Here is a 15,759-nt window from a genome sequence, read left to right on the forward strand (position 1 = left end):
GTGGCCGCCAGGAGCCCTGGGTGCTCCCTCCTCTGCCTTCTCTGTGTGTCTGTCTTCGCAGCAGCCGTGTGGGTCGGGGCACACCCCACTCCCGTCTGACTTCAGCTTGATGAATTCCATCTTGCAATGACCGCATTTCCAAATACGATCTCATTCTGCAGTGCAGGGGGGTTGGGACTGCAACCTCTGGTTTGGGGAAGACACAGTTCAACCCACAGGAGTGCTCGCCCCCCACACCTCATCCCGCCATGCCTTCCTCTCCCGGACCCCCTCCCCAGCCCCCACTCCCAGCTGGCCACCCAGCCACACCTGATGCATGCCCGCGGCCACTGGACGTTTTTACAAGGCAAGCGAAGAGGTCCAGTTAAAAATTCTTTGTTTTTAATAAAATCAGCATGTAAATACGACAGCGCTCCAAGTGCAGTGTTCCGTGAAGGGTCAGGGCCGCTCAGTCTTTGTACCCAGGAGCATAGTCAAGCGATGAGGTCAGAAGCCAGGCAGAGGCTAGAATCGACTTGGGGGACTTTTTATTTCGTGTTTTTTCGTGTTTCTCTGCCAGGGGTCTGCAGATTCCAGCAGTCTGTCCCTCAGGAGGGGAGGTTGGGATGGTCAACATTCCCAGGGGCGCAAGGTGGCGTTTCTGGTGTGTGCGTTTCCCGGTTGTGTGCACTGACTCGGACCTTCAGCCTGGGAACCTGCTCAGTCACGCCGCATGACAAATCTTCTTCAGACAACCGAGCAGGAGGAATGAGCCCGGGTCCTGGTGACAGTGTCCTCTGTGGGCCCACTTGCCTTGTCCCTTGGAACACTGCATGATCCAGCCACACAGCAAGGACTCTTCAAGGCCCCTGGCCGCCGGGGCGGGTGGGGGGCAGAATCTGGGAGTTCTGAGCGCAGCCCCCTCCTTGTTCTAGCCAGAGGGGGGCAGGAAGAGGGACAGTTGTGCCCAGGGGGTCTTGGTGCCTGGAATCCGGAGGTGTGTCCGTGGTGTCTTGGCCAGTTTCCTCTGAAAGAAATGACACCATGGGTGAGTCTTTGATGCGGAGTTAGACATCTTTCAAGGCTCTCTGGCTCTCCTGAGGGAAGCGTGTTGAATAACACGTCTGCTCAAGAATGCTCTGTGTTTGCAGGTTTCAGAGCGTGGAAGGTGAAACCTGGACCTGGGAATTTCCCTCTCTCTGCAGCGTTGGTGTCTTCAGGTAGTAAACAGGAGGTGACCCGGATGTTCTGTCCCCGAATTCAGCCCTGGGAAACGGACAGGGGCCCTGGAGGATCGGCTTCCAGTAGCAGTTTTCTCAACAGGAAGTTTGATTCCGCATCATAATTACGCTCCCCAGACAAGATCCCGCTTCATAATTAGAGTCCCAGTGTATACATCTGTCAGTTCTGTCCATTCCAGCCGTTAGTGTCAGACTCATGAAAAAGGCAGCCAAACAAACTAGAATTCTGCTTTGGAGGTAAAAAGTCTAAATTCTGTTACACGAGGTAACATAAGTAGCTTAAAGCCACGAAGGGACTCTTTCGGTTAAAGGTGCTGTTCTGCGCTGCTGCAAAATGCAGTCCATCTCCTTGAGTCTTCGCGTCAGGCATCTGCTCAACTAAATCAGCCAAGTTTAGGATTTACCTCGTAGGAAACCAAGAACTTGCAGCAGGAACTTGTCCTCTGATCTGATGAAAACTACTGCCTGTACCGTTTGGACATGGAGATGCTGAGCTGAGGGGAGCAAGGTATTCGCTGGGGACTTAGGGGGAGGAAACAGCCATCTGGTTTCTAAGGCTGTATGCATCTGGGAGGGAAGTGACTTGCCCAATAGGTGCAGATTTTACTCCTAAAAGAGAGCTGTGGGAGGGGTGCCTGAGTGGCTCAATGGCTTAAGCGTCCGGTCTTGATCTTGGCTTAGGTCATGAGAAAGATCCCCATCTTAGGTGCCGCACTGGGTGTGGAGCCTGCTTGAGATTCTCTTTCTCCCTTTCCTTCTGTATCGCATCCCTCCTCCCACCCCCCACTCCCTGCTTTCATGGCGGCAAGATAGATCCATTTAGTTTGGGTCTTTGTATGCTTTCCTGAAGGCAAACAAAGCGAATTAAATAGTAATTATTAGCTCGGAGGGGGTGGATAGGGAGTGGATTGATGGGGTTAGTTTCTAGGCTGTGTTCGTTCATTTCTCCTAGTATAGACTCGGGTTTCAGCCCTTGCACTCATTATCAGTTGCTGTGTAACAACTGATCGAGGTCCACAGCTGAAAGTTACCAACGCTTAGTATCTCCTACTGGTTCTTAGAGTCAGGAATCCAAGTACAGATGAGCCTGATGGTCTGGTCCAGGGTGTCTCCTGAGTTGTAGTCCCATTGTCGGCTCTGGCTGTGATCTGTGAAACTTCTCCCAGCTGGAGGATCCACTCCAAGCTCATTCGTGGATGTGCAAGTTGGCAGGAAGCTTCCGTTCCTCCATAGGGCTGCTCATTTCCTGGCTTTCGCCCAGAGTGAGTGATCCGTGTGAGAAAAATGGACATAGAGGGGAAGAGGGATTGGTGAGAAAGAGATAAAGTGCTGAAAACCATAGTCCTTTCATACCTAATTGCAGAAGCCATATACCATCAGTTCCGCCGTGATCTGTCGGTCACACGGACCCACCTTGCTGGACGTGGGTTGGGAGAGGCCAGGATTTGAATACCAGGAGGTGGTCTCGTTGGGTGCCGTCTACGAGGCTGCCTACCACAGCACTCTGCCTTTTATACCATAAATTGATGTCTTGGTTAGAGAGGACTCCTTTGAGTACATAACAGATTATCAGAAAATTCTGGAGGGGTACCTGGGTGCCTCAGTTGGTAAAGTGTCACACTTGATTTTAGCTCCGTCCCTATCTCAGGGTTGTGGAGTCCCCCGCTGGGCTCTGCGCTCAGTGGGGAGTCTGCGTGAGATTAACTTTCTCTCTCCCTCACCACTCCCCGCCCCCCCCGAATAAAGAAATAAGTCTTGTTTTTAAAAAGGCTGGGAAATTCTCTTTAATTTAGCCATGCCCATGGCGTGAGCTTTGGAACCATTAGAACCTTATAAAGACTCACTTTACTACGTAGTAGTCAGTTACAGAACAAGGACTCTGCTTATTTTGTGCTCTTAATTGTATTCTTGGAGAGACCAATCTTTTTCCTTCCAGTCGAATGGAAACATTTGTTGAGTGAGCCCTGTCAGTGCCCGTCTTCACTGTGTATCCCTGTTAGTCTGCCAGTTACTGTCAGGATGGCTGCCCATCCACATGCTCTTGCTGCCCCAAGACATTTAGGAAATGTTGATCTGAAATTTAGGAAATGTTGACACTGAAATTGAATTACCTTCCTGCCTGTCTTCTGTGCAGAGTTAACGAAAAGTTCATGAGATTTCTTTTGTCCCCCAAACGTGCCCAAAGTTTATGCAATTTTCTCTCTTTCGAAAATTCTTTAAAATTTCTATTGCTGATTCAAGTGTGGTTGACCTATATTAGTTTCGGGTGCACACCATAGCGATCCCACAGTTCCGCACGTTAGGAACTACTGTGGTCAGCATAGGTACGGTCTGTCCGCGGGCAAAGCTGTTGCAGTGTCACTGACCGTACTCCCTGTGCTGTAGGGATCATCCCTGTACTTTGGAAGCTGGTGCCTCTTAATCCCCTTTACCTCTCGTCTGTACCCCCACCCCCTGCCCTCTGGCTGATGATGACTGGTTGGTTCTCTGTATTTGTGAGTCTCCTCTTGGTTTATTGCTGTTTTTTGTTTGTTCGTTCATTTTGTTTTTTAGATTCCACATGGAAACGAAATCGTGTGGTATTTGTCTTTCTCTGACTGGCTGATTTCACGTCACCTAGTACACTCTTAGTTGAGTCACGTTGTCACAGATGTCAAGATTTCACTCTTTGCTGCCTAAGTAGTATTTCAATGTGTGCGTATACCACATCTTCACTACCTGTGGGTGGACACCTGGGCTGCTTCCTATCTTGGTTATTGTAAATAATGCTGCAATAAACATAGGGGTGCTTCTATCTTTTCCAAATTAGTGTTCTTGGATTCTTCAGTAAATACCCAGAGTAGGATTACTGGACCACATGGTACTTCTGTTTCTGGTTTCTCGAGGACCGCTGTACCGTTCTCCACAGTGGTCACACCACTTTGCATTCCCGCCACAGTGCGCGAGGGTTCCTTTTTCTCCACTTCCTCGCCAGCACTTGCTGTTTCTTGTCTTTTTCATTCTAGCCATTCCAGCTTGTGTGACGCGATGGTGTCTCGTTGTGGTTTTGATTGGAGTTTTCTTGATCGGAGAGGAAGAAGAGCATCTTTCCATGTGTCTGTTGACCGTCTGGATGTCCGCTGTGGAGAGATGTCTGTTCATGTCGTCTGCCCATTTTTAATTGGATTATTTGTCCTTTTGGTGTTGTGTGAGTTATTTACGTATTTTCGATAACATCACTTGGAAATATTTTCTCCCTTTCAGTAGGTTTTGTTTTGCCTTTTCATTTTGTTGATGGTTTTCTTTGACGTATAAAAGCCTTTTAGTTTGATGTGGTCTCAATTGTTTATTTTTACTTTCATCTCCCTTGCCTGGGGAGACTTATTCAGAAAAATATTGCTAAGGCCAGTGTGCAGGAGATTACTGCCTCTGTTTTATTGGAAGAGCTTTATGGTTTCAGGTCTCACATCTAGGTCTTTAATCCAGTTAAAGTTTGTTGTGGTGTATGGTGAGAAAGCGGTCCAGTTTCATGCTTTGGCACGTAGCGGTTCCGTTTTCCCAACAACATTTCTTGAAGAAACTGTCTTTTTCCCACTGCATGTTCTTGCCTCCTTTGTTACAGATGATTTGACTAGAATCATGGGCTCTTTTCTGGACTTTCCATTCTGTTCCATTGATCTGTGTATCTGTTTTTGTGTCAGTACCATTCTTATCTGTTTTTGTGTCAGTACCATTCTGTACAAAATCTTCTCTCTTACTCGTGATTCGAAGGTGATAGCATGTCTGTTGCTCTTTGCTCACGGAGCGTTAGAATCATTCATCCGTTCATTCCTTCAGGAGATAGTGATTGAGAACTGTGCACCAGGCATTGGGCAACACCCTGGAGATGTGTAGAGGACAGAATAGAGTAATAAAGGCAGTTTTGAACAGTAATTTAAGTCACATCAGATGTAGAGAAATGAACCTGGTGATAAGTAGGAGTTCCGTTTTACAAATTAGGACACTCAGAATGAGTCAATGAACACTTCATAGGATCCTAATTTTCGAGTTGAGAAGGGATCTTAAGATTCTCGTCTGGCTCCTATGTTTTCTGGACAAGGCAGCTGCAGGGCAGAGAGGGGAGTGCCTTTCCTGAGTGGACAGCTCCAGACCCAGTGCTCTGAGCCCATGGACATAATAGGCAGGAGGCAGGTCCCATGGTGTCTGTCAGCATCAGGAAGGTCAGAAACTTGCAGGTGAAGTATTCACCTGCACCTTTGAGTTCTGGTGCCAGATGGGAAGTCCTTACCTTGCCCTAAATGTGGACATTGCTTTGGCCCGAAGCTTGGGGGTGCCAGACTTTACTGTTTGTGGTCCTGACCCTAGGCCCGGCTCTTGAAGGGCATTTCCTCCTTTTTGCTCTACGCTTTATTCTTGAAGGATTTCCATCCCTGCTATTCCAGTCTGGCTAAAGGGAATAATCCAGAGGGTTAAGGTGGGGGCTGGGGAAGTTGGAAATAAAAACAGAATCATAAAGAGAAGGGCGTTTTGAATGGTAGAAATGGGAGACCTGGATAAGACTTGTAACGTGGTAAGAGTGAGTGGGTAGGTGTGTCCTCCAGGAAAGGCTAGCGATCTTTGACGTGTTGAGGATTTGCGGTGACCCTGACTCATCACTAGGAACGAGTTCTTGTGATGAGGGCCCTCGGGAACAATCTGTTGACCCAGATTGGGCTGGTTGGCTGATTTAGGTGTGCAGGTTCTCTCCCTGGTGAAGTCAGGCACGTCGTGGCTCACAGGCACCACTGCCCCTGCAACGGTCTCTTGCGGGCACGCACGGGCCATCTCACCTGCGGGCTGGACACCCAGAGCTGGTCGGTATCAGAGCACTGGGTAAACCCGGGGATCACAAGGAATGCTACTCCTCCTGTACATTATTATAAAACCTTTTTATCGGGACTACGGGAGAAGATGGTGGTCCCCCCCAGGAGATAATGTTCCTTGTAATTTTCGCTTGTTGGAAGAACTCGGAGAAGCACAAAAAGGAGTGGCGATGGTATGGTTAGCGGGGCCTTGGAGATGATGAAGATATGAGAATGGGGAACGAAATACCCAGAAACAACTCCATCACGTAGATTTGTAACCAGAATGAATATGAATGGAATTAATAGTTCCAGTGGAATGGTGGATGCCCAGAGCATAACAGTCTTAGCAACGTGGCACAATTCATAAAGCTCTAAAGTTGCACTTCAAGAGCCAAGACGGCTGATGATGTCCAAAGAAAATATGAAGCTTCCACAGCCACCAGAAGGACAAACATACGGCAGTTGATTTTAGTGGATCTCAAGCTTATCTTACATCAGCCACCTTCTACTCATGTTAATGTCTTGATTAAATATCACAATGCAAAAATACCCACACATTAAGTGAAAGAATCCCATGAATTCATGGAAAACCTGGACATTCGTAAGAACGTATTTAATATGTGTACACCATTATGTTTTCAGGTTACAGGAGGAAAAATGCAGCACAATTCTTTTTCCTCTGTAAAAGCACTGTCACTTAAGCATAAACCTGGAGTACTCAAAATGGAATTCAGGTTTACAAGATGAAAGCATGGAGAGATGAGTCAGATGCTGTGGAAGCACGTGTGTTTCTGAAAAGTAGAAACACAGCTCGAGGAGGAAAAACAGAAGTGGCATGCTTTGTCTGTCTTGCCTAATGAAAGAGCTTCAGCTGAAATTGTCTGAAGTAGCAGCTACAATAAATATTGTCACAAATTCTGCTAATTTTTGAAGCAGTGTAGGTGCTGACTCCTAGTAATAGCAAAAAAATGTTCAGGATTGTTTGATACCTGTATTTATAATAAAAAATCTTGCCGGGGGTGGGGTGGAGAGGTCGATAAATTCTGTTAAAAGGCGTTCCAGTATGTTACATGTAACAGACATGGTAAATATTTGTTTACAATCTCTGCTTGAGAAATCAACAGAAAGGAAGTAGGTGTATGGATATGTGATTTTGAGATTAAAGTTACTCTTAAAATGTAAATAAAATGTGGAATGTGGTCTCAGACTTTTCTTTTTAGGTCTCATCCGTTTTTTCATTCGTGTCCTGTTTCTGGGCCAGTATCCCACCCCGACAGCATATGGAGTTCGTTGTGCTTTCTCCTTGCGTTCTCAGGTTCTCTGGGCTGGGACAGGTTCTCACACTTTGTTTTTTGTTTGTTTTGGTTTTTGTTTTGTTTTGTTTTTTAAATGACCCTGATCATTTTGAGGAATGCTGGTCATGCATCTTGTAGAACATTCTTCAGTTTGGGTTTGGCTGATGTTTTTCACTGGATCAGATTCGGGTAATGAATTTTGGGGACAGAGACCCACAGAGGTTAAGTGCCCTCCACTCACGTGCTGTCGGGGGTGTGTGGCGTCCACATGCCGTCCGTCTGATGCACCGCCCCGGTCGCTTGCTAGTGGTGGGTGCCGACTCTGCAGTTGCCGACTCTGCCGTTCTTCCCAAGCCCACGCTCAGGGCACGCGTGTTAAGCTTTACTGGGAATTGCTTGTGCCTTAGGTTAAAGTACACCAAGTGCGAGCTCATTCACCAGCCTCTCGACAGAAGGGGATAAAGTTTTTTCCTAATTGCAGATCCGGGTCAACTCTTGTCATAAACTGAACATGTGGTTTGTCCTCTGCCATCTCCAGTGTCGGCTTCTTTAAGGTGGAAGTGGGAACTGGGAGAGATTTCTGGAAGCATTTCTGTGCAGAATCCACCCACGAATTTGTGGCCTCTTCCCACACCTGTTCCCCCTCGTCTGACCTACAGCTGTCTTGTCGGCACATTTGTGTCTTGACGTCTGTCTTGGGTTGGCCTCACTGCAACACAGCATCTGATGTAGTTCTGGGAGAAGAGTTTTGCGCGCCCAGTTTGTAGGTTGATGCAATACTGAATTACTTTTCACGGATGTACTTACCCGGTCCGGCTGGCACGAGCAGGTTTGGGCCCTGTGGAAACGGGGTCTTCATGGGACGTGCAGGTTCAGGCTCTGGCAGGGAGGCCCTGGGCCCGCGGGGCGGAAGGGGACCCCAGCGTGGCGAGTTCCAGGCCTGTGGGCAGCTGTCAGCACGTCTGCGGGGTGCACGGTGCCAGTTTAATTCAGCGAGAAAATCAAATTGGAGGCCTTGTTAAGAGACCTTCTCTTCTGTGTATTTTTAGAAGCAGCGAATATCAATCATAAATATTTAATGTAGTGTTTATAGACTGTAGCATCATAAAACTCCAAAAAGGTGGCTCAGAGGAGGTCGGTGCATGTATTCCTAGGGAAGAAAAGAATTGCCCCAACACATCACGTGCTAGAAGGAGAAGCATCATTGAAGTTCTTAGGGAAGGAAGAAATAGGTGAATAGCTATCTTATGTGTCTTGTTAATACCAGATGTGGAACCTCGTAATTATTCTTTGTACGCCAGCGTTTTCATAACTCTTTCCTGATTTTAAAAAATAATGTGAGCAATTTGAAAAAATAAAATAGCATGGAAAGAAATTAGACTCCTCTAAACCCACCTGTGGAAGTTCCCCTTCAGTGTTCTGGTGTATTTTCTCCCAAGTGTCGGTACATGTGCGTGTGTAGCAGTCTGTGTGTTCCCCTGTCTCATGCTCATCTCCACGTAAGCTTCCAGAGGAAGCATTGGTCATCTGCCAGCATTTCATAAACATATTTGTATGCCTCTCTCCTGTCATTCGTGTGCTGTAGTTGACGGAGTACACGTAGTTGGAGATAGAGATCGCTTCCAGTTTGTGCCTTAGGGTAACTTGCTTGAAGTAGAATTGTAGGGCTCTTGAGACTGATTACCAAATTGCTTTCCTGAAAGGTTGTTCCAGTTGTATAGTACTGGGGGCGGGGAGGGGGGGGGGGACAGCCCTCTCAGGGAGCTCCCAGGATGGTGGTCAGCTGAGCTGGGAATGCGTGGCATCTTTTTATATATATATATATGTATGTATGTATGTATTTGCATTTCCTTGATTACAATGAGGTGGACTATTTTCTCTTGTTAGTCAGCCATTTGCATTTTTTTTTCCCCTGTGTTTTGGACAAAGGCCCTTTTAAAAGGCTTACCTTAGGTTCATTCTTTGAACTTGACGCTTTCTGGATTTTCCTTGAAGGCCAGTTGAGTTAAGGATTTGTAGTGTCAGTGTGAGCTAAATGGGTCATTTCTGATGTTTGCTGGCACAGTAGTCCTCTGAGTTGAGCCAAACTGATTTTACATATTAGGGCCGCATTTTTAAACAGGATGTATGTCCCAAAGCAGGACGTTAGCGATTAATTTACTAAGGTTATACTTAGGCATGTGTTTCTCATGTCATTGGTGCAACCCCTCCTTCAGGGAGTCTGTGTGCACAGAGGTAAGACCAGCAGTTGTCATGTAAGTTGACATGTTCAGAAGTCACAGAGACACGTGCATTCCCCCCCCCCCCCGTCCTCTTTCCTAGTATGCGTATCAGAAGTCAGTATTTTTATAGAATGACAGCTGTAGGAAAAGCACAGATTCTTATGTTAGCCAATAAAAGATCTTTAAAATATAATTCTAAATTGGCAAACTTGTCAGTTTGTTTCCACTCGTCATTAGCCAAAGTTCAGTGTTTCCAAAGGATGTGTACATGCGCGTGAGTGTGTGTATGTGGGTGACATCTGTCTTCTCGTACAAATGAATTAATTGAGTATCGACTTTGCGACAGGTTCTGTGTGGCATGTGAAGCACGGAACCGTTTTATCAGACGGTTGGGCACGGAATTTTCTAAAGCTCTCTGAAGCCCTTATTCAGAGAAACGCTGTGATAATCTGGCGGCGGGATTCCTGTCCTTTCATGGCATTGCGGGTGGAGCGCCTTCGTGGTGTCGGGCGTTTGTGCTCAGAAGTACATTGACTAGGGGCGCCTGGGTGGCTCAGTAGGTTAAAGCCTCTGCCTTCGGCTCAGGTCATGATCCCAGGGTCCTGGGATCAAGCCCCGCATCGGGCTCTCTGCTCAGCAGGGAGCCTGCTTCCCTTCCTCTCTCTGCCTGCCTCTCTGCCTACTATGGTCTCTCTCTGTCAAATAAATAAATAAAATCTTAAAAAAAAAAAAAAGTACATTGATTAGGGAAGAGGCTATCCAGGGCTTGAATGAGTCATTGCCTGCTGAGGGTCAGTAGGCGAATTAATCCACGGGGAAATGGCCATTTTCTCCAATATCGGGCATTTCCTGACGACTCAAGATTCCATTTCCTGTCTGTTTTCGTACCCCAGACTCAGAGTTTTCTTTGTTCTGCGGTGTGCAGTAGTCCCAGAAGCCGAGAACGGGGAGCAGCCTTCTCTCATGTGCCTCTCCGGAATGTGGGTCAAGGTCGATGACTTTGAATTTGAACTCCGTTTCACAGGGCGTACAGGTGCACACGCACAGCGAGCGCCCGCATCCGCCGGAGTGGATTCCTTCTCCCTCCTGCTCCGTCACCGGGGCGGTGCGTTCGTGGTTCCACGTGAACCGAAGGCTGCGGTGATACTCCCCACCCGGTGCTAAAACAAAGACCGTTGAGTCCCTTTGTGTGGCCCCTGAGGGCGGGGCTTCAGTCATTAGAATCATGCAGTGATCCCTGAAAGTTAGGGGCAGACAATGTCAGACCTGAAAGAAGACTTAAATGTAACGCTAATACCAAGAGTGACGAATGGTTCCTGGCGAAGGTGTTTTGTTCTTACTTAGTGGCCCAGTGGGACCTGAGCTCCGCGGTTTTTGTCTCCTGCACAAAGCCAGTTACTTAGCATCGTTGCCTTTGTGTTCCTGTGGCCACGTGTGAGGACGTGGGACACCGATGTCGTGACGTGTCCCCCATTGTGGAGAGGAGGGAGCTTCAGCTAACCTGGGTCTTTACCTGGAAATGAGACCTGTGCCACCTGCTGAGCCTGGAAGCTCCAAACTCAGAATGTATAATGAGCCCAGAGGTGAGCCTGGGGCTGTTTGCTCACTGCAGGGGTGACCAGCCGATGACCTTGGCATTCTGAGACTCGGGATTTTACCTGCACCTTGCTCAGGTGTCTGATGGACCTTCTAGTGAGTCACAGTATTACAAAGTAACTTCAAACACAAAATTGCTTTTTTTCCCAAGAGAAAGCTAGTTTTCAGCTGGAATGGTTTGTGATGATTAATGTGTTTCAGATTGGTCAAGGAATGAAGAAGACGTTACGGCATAAGATTAAAAATTGGCAGTGGTCACAATTAAAGCCAGAATCCTGTGACCAAAACAGACTGTCTGCTTTCATCTGGTGACCGGCATCAGCATGTCGGAGCCTGCAGGCACCTAGAAGCGATCTCCGTGGTGCTGTGCAATAGAACTAGAATGGGGACCCCCGAATGTGATTTTCTTGTGGCCACAATACGCAGTAAAAAGAAACCAGTGAAATTAATATTGCAACATCTTAATGTACATCAGGTTAATACTGCAGAGCATAATTTAATATGTAATGATACAATAATACATTCGGTTCCACTCTCATTCCATTTCAACAAGTGATCCCTGTGAAAAATTACCGAAAAGATATTTTATGTCTTTTTTTCTACCATCTCGTCTGTGAAATTCAGTGTGTCATTTGCGTTTACAGCATAGGTCGATCCCGTCGGAGACTCTGAGGTCCCTTATCTAGAGCTATGAAAACTAGCTCAAGATAATGAAAAGTAATTTTGAAGAAGAAACTTAATACTGTTTTTAGGAGGAGATAGTTTTAAACTTTGATAATTTATTAATACGTGGTGTTGGTTAAGACAAAAAGTGTGGTGGGCATGTACTTTAAAAATCTGCACGAAGGACCAGTTCCGGAGGAACCATCTGGCCTGGGACATCCCCATATCCCTCCGTCCTGCAGACCACAGTCAAAGGGTTTTTCTTAGTAGCGTCGTGACCTACTGTGTCCAGTCAGGTAGCCACTGTGTGGAGCTGTGGATCCTGAAATGTGGCTAGTGTCACTGAGGGGTGGACTTCAAAATTGCATTTCCTTTTAATTGATTTAACTTTAAACGTCAGTACTTGGCTTAGTTATTGGGAAACATTTAAGTATGTTGGGAGTTAGGTAGATAATGTGATCTGCAATTTCACGTCTACATTTTCTGAACTACAATAGCAGTTATGTATTTCCAGTGAAAATTTAATTTCCTAATTGAGATGTGTCATAGTGAAAAGTACACATTGAAGATTTTGGAGATTGAGTTAGAAAAAGGAACCTAAAAGATCTCAATTAATTTTCGATATGGGGTACATGTTGAAATGATGCTATTTTGCGTGTATATTAAATTTCAATGTATTATGAAAAATAACTTTACAGGTAGCAACATGTTTGAAATTTAAAGCTCTACAGAAACTGACCTGTTTCTTTTGGACGGTGCAGGTCTTCCTCTGAGTTCTCCTGTAACAAGCGAAGAAGTAATGCTTAGAGTTACAGGCTCCTGGTTAATGATCACTTCCCAGACCATGCTTTCACCTCCCCTTTGAAAAGCATTCTGTACATTCCACTGAATCATCTTGATGGTTTGTCCAGCTCCGTGTTGGGCCATTTTCAAGCATGGCCACCTCAGCCTACCCCCGCCAAGCTCCCCCGGTATCGGGAGTTGGCCCCGAGAAGGCGGGGCTCGTCTCCCTTGAAAGGGAGCAGACCCTCTGTCTGCACTGTCTCTCTTATCCCTACAGCATCCCTGTGAGATAAAAAAGGCGAATCCCATTGTCCACGCAAGATGAAGGGCATCCAACAGGTCGCATCACTGACCCTGACAAAGGAAACTTGCAGGTTCAGAGTTCGGGATGGAGCCCAGGGATGCTTCCTCTGACAAAGGCGGTTTTTTTCAAGCTTTGTTTAGGCGGCGCCGCATCCCAGGGCTCTAAAGACATAAAATTTGGTGCCACATACGGAAGAAGGAAGTTCCCAAACGGAGGAGCTGGTGATACTTGCTGACGGCGGCACTGTGATGTGAAGAGCGTGCTCAGGAAGCTGCGAGTTTGGCTTCTCCTCCTAGTCATCGGCCAGGACTGGGTCGCATGGAAAACGGGTCCTGTGGGGAGAGTGTGGCCGTGTGCCCACATGAAGTCCAGCTGTCCTGTTCTCCAAGGATGGAGGGGGACACGGGTGAGGGGAGACTGGCCAACTGGGCTCGAGGCCCTGTTCTGCCTCGTGAGCTTCTGCCCCGTGCCCAGAGACCTCTCTCTCTGTCCGCGAGGATCTCCCCTGTGTTCTAAGGGCTAAATGGAGTAGCCAAGACGAAAGGGAGGCTTTTTCTTTCTTATCCTAGGTCAGACGAGACCAAACGCAGTGTTGGGAGTTTCCATTGACATGAGTGCGTGGTGTGTATGTCGTGGCCACCCGGCATAGGAAATGACCTGATCTTTCGTCTTTGTGGTCTTCCCCCTGGTACCACCTCCATCCGCACAGCTCGTTGCAGAATATTTGCACCCAGTAAGCTCTCCGTGCATCCTTCTGCTCTTCAGTCATTTGAGTTCACTTCCTCTCTCAGCGTCAAACATTCGGTCTGCCAGCCTGCGTTTATTGAGCATCTACTGTGTGGACATCCGGAACTATGTTAGATGCGGGGAATATAGCAGTGAACAAAGCAGACAAAAACCTTCCGTTCTAGTGGGCTGAGAAGTAAGTGCTCTGTGTGACACATTAGATGTGGTGCTACAAATGAGAGCCGGGGAAGTCACTCTGCTGTCGGTTATATTGCATTTTATGGATTTCAGGGACCGGCGGTGTTTATCAAAGGCAGATACAGTCACACGCACCCTCCAGCACTGCGGCCGAAGCAGAATGCAGTAGGAGTGTTGAAGTACTGATTGCTTTTCAGTGTTACTCTAGTATATTTGAGTTCTTTTCTTTGATTTTCAGCCATGGAATTAAAAACTCAAGTTTTTAAAAATCTTTGTATTTCATAAGATAGGTGAAACACCATTTTCCGTTATATAACAGCACTTGCTCAAGGGAAAAAAAAAAACCCGCACACTTTTTAATGTACCTTTGCCAATTAGAAAAATTGTAAAGTGAAATTGATTTCTCTTGGGGTTTGTGCAGAAATTAGCGAACTTACTGCTTTTCTCTGAGCAGGATCTTGTTTCACCTACAGAGAGGCTTGTGATCATGGCCGGTGGAGTGAGGCGAGCTGACAAGTAAGAAGCCGCGGTTTTGTTTCAGTAGCATCTTCTGACCCAGTAAGGAGAATCCAGGGTGCATTTTCTTACAGTGGCAAAGCCGTTAAGACGTATGCAAACGCAGCACTTTTTAGTAATACGAAGCCTTCGGTAAAGTATTTTGCTTTCTGAGACGCTTCGTGAATCCTCGTCACGTTTCCCCAGTAAACTGGTTCTCGGTGCCCCACTGGCCTGCCGCACTGAATTTCCATTCGGTGAGAGCGGTCTCGTTAAATGGAGGTTTACGGCCCCTAGACTTTAGAAGAGATTAATGCAGTTAGACCAAGCCGTTGGAGGGTCCGGTGTGTGTGGATTGCTTCCTCACATTTATGGTGACTTGGACACCCCGATGTGCACGTGGCAGCGGACAGAGTGGCGACAAGGCTTAGCTTACATGTGGGCTTCATCCATGCGGCAGTGTTCTGCGTAATCGAGCCACTAATATCCAGTAGGAGCGGTGTAACGGGGGAGTCGGGAGGTACAGCGCCTGCGTTTTTAATTTGATTTTAAATCGACCTGTTGTTTTGGCCTCATTGGCTAATTTCTTGATGTCATTGGCAGGTACTGCCTTGTGAGGTAGGCGTGATGGTGGGCTGGTGTTTATAATGATTCTTCTGCATTTTAATAGATGCCCTGGACATCCTGAGCCTGTTTGTACCTGATCATTTCGCTCTTGTTTCCCTCACTTCCCTGTCCGTCTCTGCGCTGAGGGCGGACTCCTTTGGGTCGTAGCAGAAGGCTATGGGCCAGGGTACAGAGTGCCTTCTAGGTAGAATGGAAGTTGAGGTTCATTGAGATTCTGTGACTCAGACCATCCTTGGGGATTTTTTTCTTTTGTGTGTGTGTGTGTGTGTGTGTGTGTGTGTGTGTGTGTGTTTTCTCATCTTGATGAGGAAGATGCCCTAAATACAAACACGCCGTGGTAATTACCGTACATCGCTAGTGGTGTCACCTGACCTGCTAATTAATAAAGCTGAATGCCATATGGTAAATGTTTTATTCTGTTAAATTTCCGCAGAATATATTTGTTTGGAACAAATATATTTATTTGTTCAAATATATTTTATATATATATATATATATATATATATACTGTCCTTATTTTTTAAGGACAGTAGCTTTAGAAGATAGAAACATTGAGACTTGGTGGACCGCCGGCCTCCCTCCAGTGATGCCCAGAACCTATGTGAACAGTCCTCGAACACTAGAAAGATAAAGCGAGATTGAATTCCGACCAAAAGAGTGAAGGTGTCTTGCAGACAACTTAGGAGCAAGGAGAGAAGTTAAACTTGTATAGAACATGAACTCCGGCTGCAGGAAAACCACATAGCTTCCCGTAAGGGGACAGAAGCGGTTTCTGAGCCTGGGCGTTATTCACGTATGGGGCTGGAC

At 46.8% G+C, this 15,759-nt stretch overlaps 1 protein-coding gene and 1 pseudogene across 2 annotated transcripts in view; both read left to right on the forward strand.

Annotated features, from left to right (window-relative positions):
* Window positions 1-10,163, forward strand: part of LOC123394726 — a 43,379-nt pseudogene extending 33,216 nt beyond the window's left edge.
* TBL1X (transducin beta like 1 X-linked) overlaps window positions 1-15,759 on the forward strand; it is a 200,468-nt gene that overhangs the window by 105,771 nt on the left and 78,938 nt on the right. The gene's annotated exons all lie outside the window — the stretch shown is intronic.

Source organism: Mustela putorius, unplaced genomic scaffold (genome assembly GCF_011764305.1).
Source record: "Mustela putorius furo isolate JIRA1106 unplaced genomic scaffold, ASM1176430v1.1 tig00003836_pilon_pilon_pilon, whole genome shotgun sequence".
Taxonomy (NCBI): Eukaryota; Metazoa; Chordata; class Mammalia; order Carnivora; family Mustelidae; genus Mustela; species Mustela putorius.